This window comes from Bombus pyrosoma, linkage group LG3 (assembly GCF_014825855.1).
Source record: "Bombus pyrosoma isolate SC7728 linkage group LG3, ASM1482585v1, whole genome shotgun sequence".
Lineage (NCBI taxonomy): Eukaryota > Metazoa > Arthropoda > Insecta > Hymenoptera > Apidae > Bombus > Bombus pyrosoma.
In genome coordinates, this window is record NC_057772.1 from 14889187 (window position 1) to 14906306 (window position 17120).

Here is a 17120-nt window from a genome sequence, read left to right on the forward strand (position 1 = left end):
ATACTTATCATTTAGATAAATCATACAATCGTTCGCAAATTTTCTCGAAAATGAAGTTTCATTCCATATTTTCGATTCATTTTTACACATAGAATCACCTTTTGCCGTCCGTATTGTAACTATTCGGATACCTTGTGTACTTTAATTAGATCTGTTGAAAAGTCACAGTATCCTGATCACAATTTCCCTCGTCCTTACCCGCCTATTCACGGATAAGGGATAAAAAAATATTCTTTAATTACCAAGCAAACTTACCATGAGAAGCCGGCTCGGAGGGGGTTGTAAAAGAAGCTCGCCAGGGTGTTATTAAAATCCCTATGGTGGCAGGCTACATCGATAGAATTTCATTAACGAGTTTCAAAGACGGACACCGTCGAATGGTTTAATTCCAGTAGAAAGTTTCGAAGAGGGATCAGGAGAGTAAGTAAAGAGGCTCGAAGTTCGGCCGTATCGATGTGAATACAGATTAATATCCCGATGCAAATTTTACCACGTCTATGTTGTTATAATGAATTCTTTGGTGGAAAGAAACAGAGCGACTGGCGACTGATTTTGCGCGCGTGAAAGCGTGAAACAAACAACAATAATGGAAATAAAGCATGATTCTGATGTTAATAACTTTGGAGATGCTGTGGAGGAGAAAGAACGTGCGAACCTCGTGATATATCCAAGTACAGGGGTGGAAAATGCGAGCAGGGCGAAAACAGTACGCTACTTTAATTTTCATTATTATGAACGCATCTGGATGTGTACTTGCTTTCGGTTACAACGAAATGCAGGTGTTGGGAACAAGGAAAGATAGGGATGGGGTAAAGAGCATTTTTTACCGAGGGTGAAACTTTTGTTTATGTAACTTTGCTTGTGATACAAGCTTCGTTAATGCTCTATAATGGCGGGAAAAAGTAAGTTTAATTCTTGACTATAGATCATTTTGTCTCTGAGAGGAGACTGAACTTTATTTCGTTATCTATTGCATATTCTGCTTAAAATTTAATAAGACAGTTCAGAAACTTCAGCATTTATGCATCTTCAGTTAAAAGGAAAGTTTATCGTATTTCTTTACTCTACTAGATTTCAATCTTTTTATCGAAGAAAAAATAGTAGACGTATAATACCTGGCGAACGTATTCGTACACTTTTGGAAACAGTATAACTCTTTTAAGATTGGGTTAAACGAGTTTCGTGAGAAGTTAGACATATTAGTTTATTAGATGATGTATAAAAAGTTCACGTTTTACAATTTTTTATTTGGGCCTATAATGAAAGTTGAAACAACACATGTTGAAGATTTATATCAGTTATGTGCACGCTAAAAATTTCATTGAAATCGGTTAACGTTGTTACGGCCTATAAACGGTTAAAAGCGATGAAAATTGTAGTTTTTCACGACTTTCGGCTTGAAATGTAAAGATTCTTACATCTGTCGATGCTTGTCGCTTGTTTCCGTATGAATCTATTTCGATAACAATTTTAGCATGTACATGACTGGTATAAATATTCAAAATGTGTTCTTTAAATTCTCATTACAGGCCCAGACAAAAAAGTAGTAAATAGTGAACTTTTTTCATCTAATAAATAATAAACTAATGCTTCTTACGAAAACATAAGTCGTTATTAGATCCAATTTAAAAACAGTTATTCCGTTTTCAAAAGTGTATGAATACCCTCGTCCGATACGGTGCATTTACTTCTTAAAAATGCTTGCATTATCGTAACGATCACGCGTTACTAAATCAACCTGGATAGAGTAAAACCACGTATTTTTGTTAACAACTTGCTGTAACCAACTACACAGAAAATCAAACAATCCTCTGGTCTATATTTCAAACAACATCAATGGTCGCTAGGAAAAAAAGACGAAAAATGTAAAAAAATTTGAAAAAATAAAAAAGGACGGGCGATAACTGAGAACGAGCAATTTCACAAAAATTCCCATTGATCCTACTCCGCAAACCGACGAAAAAAAAGGGGAGGAGAACAAAAATATTTAAATTCGAGAGTTTTCATGTATCGTTTCGCTTCTAATTTTTTCGCGAGAATTCATGTCGCGTTCTGGAAACGATCATGCCACGCGTTTCGAAACGCTAAAACAAATCAAATCGTTCGCAGCACGACAACAATTCGGGACGCGCGATGCAAATATTAATCCGCAAAATTTGCTTCAATCTCGCCTCTAAATTATCGTCGATCGCGAAATAAAACAAATAGAAAACTACAAAAACAAGACGGATAGAAAAAACAGAAAAATAGAAGCATAACGAGGCAGAAACAGTCTGGTGTGTTTCCGAAATTCCTCGTTTTTAAAAATATCACCTGAACGAGTTGTGCTTATCGAACGAGATTTCCACATTGAATGCTCGTCTTGTAGTTTCGACACGTTGCCATAGGTTTCGAGGCTAGTGGTCGAAACCGGAAATCTTGGGGGATCAGATGGTTTCTGTCGCAAAAAAGCGGCAAAGGAAAGATGGAACTTGCGTTTGATTGGACAAAGAGTCGATCCACAGACAATCTGATCGATTGGTGTGTTTGTAGTTCTCTGAGAGGGGTTCCGCTTCCAGTGATTGTAAGCTATCCTTACATCTTGATCATCTTGATGGAGCTTGGATTTGGTGAAAAGATGATGAAAAGTAATATGAAAGTAGGAAGCTAAGTAATGAGGTAGATTTTTCTAACTTTCCACTCACATGGATTTTCGTTATGAGTACTTTGTTTTAATTTGATTTGTGCATTTTATATGATAATAACTATGAATAACGTTTATCGTGCTCAATTTAAAATACAAATTAAGATTAAATGCTCCACAACCAAATTTTCAGTCGAAACTAAAGTTCTCACGGATCTTTTTTACTGAATTTTTAATTGGTGTAACGTCTGAAACTTAACCTTGACTTGTTTGTTATATTTTATATGATAAAAAATTGTAAGATTCAAAATGTAAATTAAAATCAACTACCCTAAACTCAAGAAACCAAATTAAATATTCTAAAAGTGAAAATCAAATTAAATATGACGCAAGGATAGCAGCCGAGAGCGTCGTTGACCGGACTAAACGATACCCAGTGTCATGGAATAACCAAGGTGGCGAGTTTTCAATATGGAATGGTAGCGGGCAATTTCTAAAAGGGATTTCCCCGTCTTTCAAACGTTGCCCTCGAACGTGAGACACGGAAATTCATCCGCGCGAGAAACAACGCCTCGTTTTGCTGGAAATTGTTCCGCGTTCGAAGCTACGTCTTCAGCCGCGATTCGCTCGAAATGAAGCGGAGCAGCAATTTTTCACGGGGCCATTATTTTTAATAAACTACGCGGAAGCTACTCCTGGTACAATCTATCGATTGTGCTTTACTTCCATCGCGCGAGACGAGCAGAGTTCCAGCATAGTTCGTACTTCTTTTAAAATTATGAGATAGATAGGAACGTAGAAAAATACGATTGTATTTTCGCGTTGTTTCAATTTTTCCTTTTTTTAAAGTATTCTACGTTAGCGAAATGTTTTATTATTCAACTTATTAACCGAAGTATATTAGACGAAAATATCGGGGCGAAATATCGACAGAAAATAATGGCGCACTCAAATCATGAAAGTTAAAAGCTTAGTCCAGATCATGAATTTATATCGTTTCATCAGATTCAAGAATAGCGATTTTTATGCTATTTGAGCATTTTCGAAGTGTCCTTACTGATAAGGATATAAAGCGGATTGCAAATTGGAGCGGCTAAAAGATTGAAGTGGACTCGAGATACCAGCGATCTTTCGGGTAGAAGAAGCGAGGGTTATATTTGTATAGAAAGTTTACGAGTGAACGATTGTTTCAAGTAGATAATCAATTTTAATCTGGGGAAAAGCTTAGAGTATTGGTTGTTATATTATTCAACGATAATAGTTCCTTTCTAATAATTGGAGAAAAGAGAAGAAAGGGGGAATTGAAACATATCGCCAGCAGTTCTAGCGTTAAAATAAAATTCTTAGATTCAAAAACCACTGCATTAGAATTCTTAACTATTTTAATGAACCTTCTCTCCCCATTCAAATTGCTGATAGTGCGCCATCGTCCATTCCATTTGCTGAGACTATCTAAAAAATTCCACCTCGGCACGAACATCTTGCTCGAGAAGAACAAACGTGCTAGATGAAAGATCAGACGTCTGGCGATCGAGCAAAGTGGCAGAAGTGAGGTAATTTGATCGATTGCTGCGATCTCCGACTGGTAGTCTAGATTTCTTCTTTGTTCCTCGAGTCAGAAGGGAATAAGATGCATTCATTGCTTTCGATTCGCGAAAGGTAGAACGGGTTGGGTAAGTACAGCGAATCATTAGGCGATTCTGTGAAAGTTCTGTCAAACGGTATTGTTATCTGCAGACTGTTAGTCGCCATTCATCGTTATCGCTTGATTCGCTCCAACAGACAGCGTGTTCCCGATAAATCTGAAACGGATGTCATATCGATCCCTGACGGAACCAATCGTGATTTCACGAACTCTGATCGTCTTAACCTTTCGTGATTCTCGCGCCGTTATCGCGGCTTTCGCGTTAGTTACTATTCGGTTTAAACGCTAGGATTGTCCGGGACAATGTTACGATCAGGAATAATAATCTAGAGAGTTCGATAGATTACTATTATTCCTTAGCAAAATAGGTTTCTAATATATGTACATATACAGTATATGTATAGTAGATCGCTAAAGCCTGTTACAATCCCTGACCTTTTACATTTCAAACTTGCATTCGTTAAAGCGAAAGGAAGGAAAAGATTTTTGATGTTATATACCTTAAAAAATATGATTTGTTCAAAAATTGCAAGAACGAAGTAGAGACGAACAATTCATAAAAATTCCAGTTGTCAGAAACAATAAGGGAGAATGAAATAAGAAAGAAAATTGCTTACATAATTTTCTAGAGAAAACACGAATAACTAAACAGAACTAAAACACAGGTAAACACAAACACAAACAGTATATCTGTTTTAAATGGTCGAAATCCTCCATTAGCGCGCATGATAGCGTCAAAGTCTTTGAAATCACTAGCAGTTATTAGAATCGTTCTCATTCACAGCTGTCTCGCGTGGAAACAGATAAATACAGACGAGGATACATTCATCGTTGGTTTGACGTCGAATCGCGATGGGCCATTTATACGTATTTACGGTGCAATTCAGCGACTTAGTTAATTGGCTACGTAGATCGCGGCCTAGATGCGTTTGTGGCGATGACCCGATTCCCTTAGGAGCAATTAGACGCCGCTTGGATGTGACTGAAACCGCACAGAGGCTTCCGCTACCGATCGATCGGCCAAGAGATAGGGAACGATCGATTTTGTTCGAACAATGGATCACCGACAGTCCCAGACGATGTAATTTGTCATGCCATAGTGGTTGCACGAAACCTATTCTTGAACTTTGGTAGGCCTCGAATTCTAACAGAAGATGTATAGAAGTTTAGCAATAGAAGTATTGCTGCTACCTCATTTCTAACGACAAGAGATTTATGAGGTTTCTTTTATATTTGGATGTTGCAATTCGTTATACCTTTACACCGGACAGAATCTATTTGTAGATCTTGTATTCTAACCGTGGATGCACAGCAAATTAGAAATAGAGGTATTTATTGCTGCTAGGTAATTTATAAGATAGAAAAATCTCTAAAATTTCTCTTATCATTTAATATCACATTTTATCGTGTCTTCGTGACTGCACAAAATATATATTTCGCCTTTCGCCATATAGCGGTGGAAGTATAGAAATATAGCAATAAAAGTATTGTAGCTGGATAATTTCTAGAGATGAAAGATTTACGAAATATCTTTTGAATTTCAATGATATCAATCCATTGTCATATCTTTCGACTTGTAATCTATCTGCATTACAACATTCTTACGCTGTTATCGCCAATTGTCACTTGAGTGCTCCACTCACCTAAAACCTCAGCGAGTATTCTCGTAACAACGTCTTCGCTTTTCTCGATATTCTTCAGACGATACGCGTACCCAGAAATCCTAGATTCCTGAACTACGAACCAACAAATCCGGACATTGTCGAAAAGGAAGGGAAAATAGCTGGAAATTCGAAGGTGTCTTCGTCGGCAGGCAGCCAACATGCAAATCCTCTGCGTCGAGGTTCCCAGTTTATCCATATTAATGCTCCTAATTAAGCCGTAGATAGGTTCGTTCATACTTCACGCGCTTCTTAGTTCTTGCGGCGTTGATAAACTGGCACAAATAACGGTTCGCAAACGCTGAAATGGATTTGGGTAAAGTGCTCTTTCATGGAGCAGTATACTAAACGATAAATGATTGAAGCGTTCGTTTCGTACTTTAGTATTCGTTTCGTAGTTTGAAGTTAAATTTAAAATAATCTTAAAGGATCATATACGTATATGTGAGTAGTGAACGTTATCTAATTATATTTAAAATGATGATCTTCAACTGCAACTACAAATTACAATTTTGCGACGAACGACAAATTCGTAACCGAAGAATAGTACTATTCTCTGTTGAAAAAAATACGTGATCTTCGTTAACACGGGAATATAACAATTGTTCGATAGCGCCTCGCGTGCTTCCGATTTGTTCGCGCAGCTTCATTACGCCTCGTAATTGCTCCGCTAATTAATTACATCAACTTCGTTGCCTGTATAGAACTTCCGTCTGCCGAGTCGCATACGAGCGCATCCGAACATCAATAGATAATACGTGTGTTTGCGTATTCGCTCGCGAATGGATCGGTGAGTAACACAAAGCGATTAATACCATTCATCACCATCAATCTTTTGGAATTCTGTATGTGTAATTAATAATTTTCTGCGCTTGATTTCGTTGCATCCCATGAACTCGACATTTTCTAAAGCCGTTTATTGTCAATTTTTAGGTTACCTATTTTTTTAATTCTTTTAAATACGATGATACAATTTTTGTATCGCTTCTATTTTACGACTTCTATATGGTAAGAAACTATTCTACTCTAGATATTATAAATATAAGGATTTTTATAAAGGCAGCAAACCTGTTATTTTTCAACGCCTACCAAATATAAAAAATACGGGACTCCATCCTTTTAAGAGTATTGACAATACGATCCAAGGACAGATATTATCCAGGGTAACTTTTAGAAAAATTGCTGAGCTATTATAATTTTTCTGACATCACCGAGACCCATTGGAGTTTAATTATGAATCGCCTATTTTTTTCAAATTTGAGCCAATTAAAAGAAATATCGGCACGAAAGAATTAAACAACACGTGTCTTTAGAGCAGTAGCCTTTAAGACACTTCTCATAAAAGTAATAACGTTCAATATAGCTCTCTGAAAAAATGTTGACGAACTTTTGTTATTAATATTTTTATATTAATATCGTTATTAATATTTGATTTAAACGCAAAGAAAGTGATATCATTAACGAAGCATGTTGCAGAATCGATCGCATATAGTTCACTCGCTTCTCCTTTTCTCTGTTTCAGTTTTTTCCCGTGTTTGGAAGAGCAAAGGGAAACGAATTGCGCCACTGATTCCTGGTAAGTTGCGTTTTTTACGCTAGTAATTTTCGACAACGAACGTCGCGAAATTGTATTTGTGTCGGTCCCTCTCGTTAATCGAGAATATTTTACGCTACTATGGGATTCGTTTATTTCACTGTTTACTCGTCAATAGCCGGGAACCGTTCATTTTACGGCGTACAGTGCAGGAGATTAAAGCGCGTTCCACCCACGTCGCGATAGATTGCCCCTGAAAGCGTTTTAGATGCGTTGCACGACTCGGAATCGTTGGCCTGTTTTTCTTCCGTCGTCTATCATTTGCTTCTTGCGTGGAACGATATTAGATAGCGATAGGCAAAGAAGAGTGATTTTCCTCCGGAAGATAAATTGAATATAATGGATGGATTTTTTACTTGTTTGGTAGGTAAAATGGTAAAAAATATTAGATCGATTTGAAAATTTTCGCAGTTTGAACCTTTATGCGAATAATATGTGTTTAAGCTTATGTGCGTCAGACACTATAAAGAAATCATCAATTCAAACACTGAATGTCAAGTAAAATAAAATCAAAATATTTAACTTCTTGTGTTACACGATTCTATTGTTTACACGTATAATTTACATAACACGCATTTCGTCGTAAATGTCAATGAATTACCAAAGTTGAAGTACTTTGAGATTTAATAGGTCATAAAATTGCTTGTAAAAATAAGAGACGATACATCGAAAGATAATTTAAAAGAAAATGCACAAACAATACTGATGATAATAAAAAAGAGGAAGAAAGTAAAAAACATGCATAAGAAATTTATTTAAATTCAGTCTTGTTTATTAATAGAATAGAATAAAATTATTCCTCATTCATAATTTTTCTTCTATGTGCAAATACCAATTCGATATTTCTCGCAATCGAAAGTTTAAATTATATTTCTCCGTTTAAAATATCCAGTACATTTTTATTGCAGAACTCTTGCGAACAACGATTCTTTTAAACAATTTCTTATCGGTAAAATATTTCGCTATCTTTCTCGTTACTCTATATAAAATTAATATACGATATAATAAAATAGAATACATATTATATAACACACTACAAATACAACTTCCGAGATATTTCTTAAAAACTCAAAACTCTTTTTGAAATTTATCTTATTCTGCAAATATCCGTATTTTGCACAAATCCTTGACAGGCTGCAAGCACGTGAACGGTAAGGAAGGAAATATTACCGTTCGTACGGTGCACACGCTTATATTCAATAGTTTATGGAGACGAAATATGCCGCGTAATAAAGTTTCGCTGTCAACGCGCGGGGAAAATCGCGTTCACAACCGAATGATCGATGCTCCTCGTAAATCGATTCTGAATGGTATTCATGATTTTGCAGAGCAACATCGTTTGTCCCTTGTTGCGTACGATAATCGTGAATAGATGGAGTATTGCGATGGAAAAGTACATTTTAAGTTGAAAATTTCACTTTCTTAGAAATGTCGATCGATCTATGCAGTAATAATTTGGCCAATTAAGAACAATATGCTATTCGTGTTACACTTAACACGTTGACGCTGCGTGCACCATCGGCGGGTCACACATGTCTGTCCCGTGAGGCGGCGTGCACTACCGATGGGTCACTCGAGTTTGTTCCGTGGAGCGGCGTGCATCGCGATGGGTCACACATGTATTTCACAAAATAGGTAGTACAAAATAGGTTTATATTATTTTGTCTCAACATTATAACACACCTGTGATTTTTGGGAGTAGCTAGCATACATACTGGCCATTTGTCAGTCCGTTTTAAAAATTTAACGTAGCCTAACACTATTTTCGTCGTGCATGTTCCTTACGCACGCCATTGTTCTCCGATAAACACGCATGACTATTTTTTTTTCCTCTATGGAATTGAGAAATTTTTTGATTCGCGCTATGAACGTTTCTTATAGAAAAATGTTCACAAAATTGCGTGCGATGGTTAGAATTCGCGTCAGACCTCTACTTTTTGAGAAAAATCGAAAAGAGTACAAAATTAGGGCCAAAGCTGGTCCCGTCAGCTTTACTTTACATTTATAGATATGCAAATTGATATTGCCAAACTATTGTATATCAATGTATTAGTTGAAGTCCACGGAATTCATTAAACCCAACAGGAATCCTATAGCTTTTGTAATTTTGCTATAAATTGAGGTCAACGTTGAAAAATTGCGGTCGTGTCGAATAGTCTAATCTGACGCTGCGCCGCCTCACAAAGCAGACCGCCTCACGGAGAAAACCATGAATATCGGCGTCAACCTGTTAAGAAAATTAAACGATCGAAATATGCACGATCCTGATTCAGTGACCAAGTACGTCCATTGTCTAACTGACCGCAGATATTTCCCATCTACCTAGCTTCATATTTCTCTTCATTTGGACATAGCACGTTGTTCTTTATGGGGTATCAGTTTGCTGTGATCATGAGTGCGTAAAAACGAAAAAAAACGCCGATCATTGTGAGAAGGCAATGAAAATGCATTTGCATTCGTGTTTAAACTATCTCGCTGTGAACTGCGTTTATATGGAAATTACGCGAGCGATAAGCTTCACAAAGAGGGATCGTGTTAAATACCGGTGAAATGGCATTCAAAGCTGCGCCCGAACGTCCAACGTTTACCGACGGTTAAATGAAAATATCCTGCTAAAATATATCTTCTTCCCCTTTTCTTGCTTTTTAATATTGTTCCGCTGGCCATTTCATTAGGATCACCTTTGCGCTCTTCCTATCTAGTTTCGCATGCGCAGATATATCGCTGAATTCGGTTTGAAACGCGCTTCGTACGGTTTCATGGGATTCCTGCGTAGAGAACTTTTACGGAGGGAAATAAAAAAGAGTGGAAAATGTGGGAATGTAGATATTGATTGAGAAAAGGTTTCGGCGACATGATGCGAGCGAGATTTAAAATTCTCAGTTTCGATGACCGGATTAACGATCGGCTATCGAGATGGATTTTCCTTTTAACGATAAATGTTGTTAGCATCGTCTTGTAGTTCTTTACCTGTTCTGATTTGAATGCAAATTTAGTGCGTTGAAAAATGTTCTATTCATGACTTTGAAACTGAAGAAAGCTAAAGCTCTATCGTTATTTTTGTTTTTCTTCGTTCGGTTGGATTATTTCGCAACAGCTTACGTGATACATCTTTATTTAAAAGATAAAACATAGCCAAACGCAGAGAGAAATAAAACACGAATGAAATAGTGCATACTAGAGTATTTTAATCTAAAATGATCTCTTTTTTTCCTATTGCTGTTACTTTCTAATGTCTTTTGTTTACTGTCCGACTTTGGCCAAGCCAGATATCCCGAGAGCAATGTAAACGAAAAAATAGCGTAAGTAACTCGCAGCTCGTTTATTTATAAAATTACGCGGTGGAAAGTTTAGAATTGGTCGGTGAAGAGAAGCCGGCGATATCTCGAGGATGAAGCACGGTCATGTTAGCGCGGCTGAAGATTAAAAAATGCAACTTTTACTTGAGCCACTGATACGTGAGGCGAATTTTGACCCTTGAATTTTCCTCGCGAACGACGCCGACGTTGCGACACGGCAAGTTATATGCAAATTCCGCGAACAGGGCGACGAACTTTACAAAGGGAAGGGCAAATTAAATACTGCGACAGGCAAAGGTTTCTCGTAGAAACAGAGAAAGGGAGGGAGAGAAAGGGGAAGAGTAGCGTGATAAAATACTAAACATCTTCGACGGAATCGTACCGTTCAAACGCATCACCAATTCTGTGAAATGGTGCAAAACTGTGCGAGAATTTGTAAATCGAATCAGGATGCATCAGAGATTTCTCAAATTAAAAACTTTATTGTTTCTACCCTCCAATTGGATCTTTTAAGAATAAACGAAATTCAATCTTATTTTCTCGATATTTTATAATTTCACGCTTACAGTTTTTCCAAGTTGAATATTTTATCACATACAGGATGTTTCATTTTAATCGATCCACACAAATATCTACTAAACTATATATTTCATAAATTATATATACCATTCGATGTATTTTTTAACTCTGTATAAGAAACTATCAAGGTACTTGGGTCAAAAAATGATTAGTTTGAAAGATATTTCAACTTTAATCTAATAAAATTTATCATACGAAGGGCAAGAAAAGATAACGCGATGTTTTTGTTTGTTTTCCTCGCCCTTAATTAATGAAATATATTTTAAATTAAGCATTTCCAGATACAGGTACCTTAATATAATATCTTTTTGTAGAGAATTAAAAACTACGTTAACCGGTGTATAAAAAGATGTATAGCTCCGTTTAGGAAAACAAAGATCACCTTGAGATTTCGGAAACGCCTCCACCTAAACAAATCTGCTGGGCATTGTAAGATGTGCCTCTTCAAACAGAACAAATTTTGTCTGAAACACGTCTTCGAATAACGTGTAGTTTAAGAGATATTTGCATCTGTATATCCTATAATTAAAAAACTCGAAAAAATCCTACGAGTGAACGGAATCCAAAATTGAAACTCACTTTCTCGGATCATTTCACCGCCTACAATTTTCTCTAATTGAACGCTTCGTCACTTGTACCACTCGATTGGAGCTTTTCAGTGACTCTTGCAAATAAACGAAATGTAAAATTCAAACTGTAACTGGAGATCTAGAAATTATGGAAGTCTAACGTTGGCATAAAGTTAGGCGCAACAGGGAAAGAGAGTAAGCAATCTGGGTCTCGCTCAACTTATTAGATCGCGCTCCGTCCACGGTAAAACTTTAAAGCGCGCGAGAAGTTCTGTCGACGGGGATGCTTCCGCTTAAATGATGTTCCCAAGGTGCACGCATGCGAAACCACTGTTGCATATAAGTTGCATATACAAGTCTCGAATCCTGAAGATGTTCGCCACACCGTCGTAAATGGGGGTGACGTATTACGCTTGGCTGGCGCAGAAAGCGCGACGAGCAGAGAATTATAGCGCGACAGAGATACGAAATGCGCGTAGTATCGTCTTAGGAATTACACTCGACAATGCAGAAAATATTAAGTTCGCACGGGGACAACTGAACGTGTAACTTGCTGAATTACATCGCGAGAATCGACGCTGCGCGGGGGTGTCGCAGAAATTAATCCTGACTCGCGGTGGAAATGTAATACATCCGCGAGTGCTGTGGTTGCGAGAATTACAGTAATGACTGACGAGTTTATACATTTTTACGAATTGAATTTATTTGTGCTTATAAGAAGATTAGGATTTGTATATTTATGAAAAGATTCTTCAAACAGGTTATGAAGAGATTAGCTACATTACCCTCGATAGATATTTAATAATAGGTAGATAAAAATGTATTAGATCATCCTGAAAGCTCTCTGAGCATCTTTCTTTGAAGTAATTGAAGTATACACTTCCGGATGGAAAGATAACACATGGTATAAATTCGGAAAATTTGATCAAATAGCAAATAAACATACAAAAATATTTTTCATTAACTCAATAATTAGCTTTTAACGTACCACTGTGTGTATAGTTCTGAAGTGAAAATAAATATGAATCCAATGCGACAAAATGGCAACGCATGCGGCAGGAAAATGAAAATTTACCCACATTTACTAAAGATATTGTTATGTTAATATTTCGTGTAGTTTCCTCTATTTCTTACAATTGCTTTCATTTTGTTTTGTTATAATTTAAATAGCTTCTCCATTCTTTATGTTTTGCTTTTTATCATTCTCCGACAATGCAGTTTCGCGAGTCATTTACATCGTGTAATTGCCGTCTATTTTCACAAATTGCTCTTGCGAGCTCACTCCAACAATTTTCTATTATATTTAGGTCGGGTGAATTTTCTGCCCATTATAAAACTTCCATCATTTTCTCAAAAAAGTACTTCTTCACCTGTGTACTGTGTGCGCTTGTATTTATCAGTTGATAAAGTCAATCTATTTCATACTATTCATTTTCCGCTAATAAATACGATTTTCGTCTCTCGTCTCACTTCCACCAATTCATCGCGGATTTCTTTTCCGTCTGTAAATCACGATAATAATACTTCCACCTATCTGGGCCATCTAAAGTAACCATTCTTCCATCGGTGAAAATAACATCCCTCCATCCATTAAATCATTTTAAGTGCTTTCCCGCAAAGTTCATTCCCTGCTTCTTATGGACATTTGTTAATTGAAAAAATGAATAGTATAAGTGTTACGACCGTTCGCGGAGAGACGCGATCGCGAGGAAAGCGCGTCAGCGAGAGGCGCAAATTCTCGCTACGATTCAGAAAATCGACGCCGCGAATTAGTCGTTCCTCTGTGTCGGTTAAGATAACAGAGGTGGTTAATTGAGGTTAACACTGAATTAACGGTTAACAAAAAATGATATATTTGACAATATATATAAAACAGTATAATGTAATAATAAATTATTTTAAGGATGATGCAGTTAGTTTGATATAATGATTCGACTCGACTTTACAATGTTTCTTTGTATTTGGTAGATTGGACGACTTGTATTTCGTTGGACACTTTTAGTGCATTCCGTTTGGATCCTCAATCGATACTGATTGCCCTTCGATGGGCCCTTTGTGTTCCACGGGAGGCGATTCCCACCATGCTCGGGTCACGCCACCGATCACGCCACCGATCACGCCATGATCACGTGTGTCGCCTTATGAGTGTGTTTAAAATAACGAAACGAATCGACGTTTCTAGAATTCGCTCTGTTTGATGCTGGCCATCACATAGTATATTTGTCGGGCTGATTGAGACGGTTCGCTCGCGATACTGTGATGCCACGAGCGACGATTAGGAATAACGGCCTATGGAAAGTCTCGTGGCGTAACAATAAGGTAGATTGACTTGATCAATTGATCTGATGAAAACTTCGTACTCCAATAGGATAATGTCGTGGTTACACTGTACAGGTCGGTGCAGAAATATTTCTTGAGGGAAAGATGGAAGTTTTATAGCCAGAAGGGTCAGTCGAACAATAGAAAATTGTTGGGCTGAGCAGATTATGTAAACAGGTGATTTCAGAATGTAAATAACTCGAGAAACTGTATCGTCGAAGAGTGTGAAAAAATAACACAAAAAAGAATCTAAAAGCTATTTAAGTCGTTATCAAGAAGAATGACGGTAGTTGTAAAAAACGTAGGAAACTGTACAAAATATTAATATATTCGTTAAATGCGAGCAACTTTTTGTTTTGCTGCAGCACCTGCCATCATTTGATTCCACCGAATTCCATATTTCCAATTTTCCAGGAAAAAGTATTTATTTTCACTTCACGATTGTATAACACTTAAGAACCATATCCTAAAAGCTAATTGTTAAGTTAATGAAATATGCTTTTGTATTTCTGTGTTCTACTCAATAAAATTTTCCAGATTTGTGCCATGTGTTATCTTCCCGTCCGAAAATATAAATACTATTTTTGCCAGTGTATCACAAGAACATTAATTACATACGAATGTAAAGATCTAAATGTCTAAGAAGAATTCAGAATTTTTTCGAAGATAAATTAGAAGAATATGATGAATGAGATGATACGTTGATACGATAGTAAGACGATCTAAGAAAAATCTCTAAAAAGAGAAGTAAAATACAAATGAAGTAATGCATAAGGGATTCAATGCTGAGAACTACTGCGACATGTGACTCGAAAATAAAGGAGAATAACGTGCACGGATATTCGTAGTTAAGTAACGTATGGAGTATTGGGAGTGCAGGGCAGTTTAAGTTTCAGTGGTTTCTACGTAGAAGGATGTATGTGAAATTTGTGGAAGAGGTCTGGCATTGTTCTGTAAGTTACGCGACATTCCCTTGGTAAGGAGGTTTAAATTTATTGTTACGGAGAGGATCGTGAAGCCGACAGTGTTTTAAATGAACTACGTTCTGTTTGGTCTTTGGAGTTCTTTTCTGAATATCTGATAAAGTATGGCTGGAGGAAAACATCGTAAGCCGAGTCTCTTTATATTCTTGATATTCTGTGGACGATATTTGCAGCGTATTTCGGGAGTTTCAAGGTTCTTAGCTTGAATTGAATAAGAGAGAATCCTAGACGTACTGTATAAGAAATACTTCTCATATGCCTCATAAAACAAATAATTATGGACAATTAACGTTTTAATAATAATATCGGTATAATAACGTTGTCAATTCATTGTAAAAATTTTTTTAAATTGTGTGTCTCACAGTCATAATATGGGGAATGTTCAACACAAATTCTTAAAGCTGGACGTCAAAAGTAGTGAATATCAGATGCCGTTTGATTCTCACAATTATGACAATGTCCTTAATAGCTTAAATCTTCCTACTGAGTAGGAGGACAATTATGTCTGATATAATTTTCATTAGTGAAGTAGCTAAAAGTATTGTCGACTATTCGGATATCATGCTGTTACTCTTCCTCAATGTACCAGTGTTAAGAAGCTTAAAAAGTCATTTATTGTTTCATACACAACATCGTACATTGTACGGTTACTATAATTGCATAAATCGTATAGTCAATCACGTAAATTCTTGCCACACGAGCAATCTATAGTACATTTAACACTATGACAATGTTGTGTCGTAAGCTTTTTTTACATTTTTATACCGTGTTTGTCTCATTACTTCTTACATGTCTATTCTCATTCTTTTTCTTTTTCGTACATATGCATCTTCTCCTCTTTTCTATTTTTTTCTTTGTTTCCTTTTGTCTCCTACGTTAATCTGTTATGTCAAACGGTTTATCTCGTAAATAAATAAATAAATAAAATAAACAAATAAAAATATTTATCTTAAAACTAGTTTGTGTATAAAATAACGTGATGAAATAACACAAAGAGTGGCAGGAGGCAACGAGAACGTAATATTTTTTGACATTTTCTGATGTTCGATATTTATCGATACTATGTACACAAAAATATTTATTTATTTGTTAAACATTTTATTTATTCACCATACGCTGTACAGAAATATTTGTATTCTGTCCAGTTTCTTAAATTTTGAATTTATCTCTATAAAAATTACGTATACATATTATACATAAGGGAGAGTTGTCCAGTACCGACCAAGATTAGTTCCTGCTTTTTCACCAGATATTGGCAGTTTTATAAAAATAATCAAATAAATATAACAATTCACGCGTAATATATTTCGAAGATATATTGTTCTCGCTGTTGCAACACGTTAAACGTATACGTTGGTATTCCAAGTGTTAAAAGTTATTTTCTAGAGCTGATAATTTGTTTCTCAAGTAAGTAAATGATATTTTTCCATATCTAGTCTATTAAGTAACTGTATAATTACAAGCTCCAGTTTTGTAACTTTCTTTGTAAATTACATACACTATAATCCAAAACGTTTGTACGTGTTTATCGCCTAGTATCAGTCAATTAGCCGTGGACTACCATAACACAAATGCCGCTATAAAATTACTATTACTATATTTATAATTAAACAAAATTACCGAGAGATAGGCTAAGGCTTTTAACGTCTCAAGAACGACGAATATGAAGATTCGGCAAACCCGAATGCATAGACCAAGAAAATATTAATTATTTTACGTGTGATTTACGTAAGAATAAAATTTGAATAGAAATGTGTACTCTAACGTCTAAATGTTCTTTTTCAACGTTATTAATAATTTAGACCAAAAAATCTACTGATTAAGTAATTGGCCCGTACTGGACGACTA

General features: G+C 36.2%; 1 protein-coding gene across 5 annotated transcripts in view; it reads left to right on the forward strand.

Annotated features, from left to right (window-relative positions):
• Positions 1–17120, forward strand: part of LOC122577912 (cysteine-rich secretory protein 2-like) — a 104471-nt gene that overhangs the window by 38899 nt on the left and 48452 nt on the right. For 4 of the 5 annotated variants that reach the window (XM_043749611.1, XM_043749609.1, XM_043749606.1 and 1 more), the window contains one exon: positions 7452–7505. The gene's annotated coding sequence lies outside the window, so the exon portion shown is untranslated. Of the gene's footprint in view, positions 1–6660; positions 6720–7451; positions 7506–17120 lie in introns of those variants that run through there. The other variant, XM_043749612.1, reaches the window with a different exon arrangement.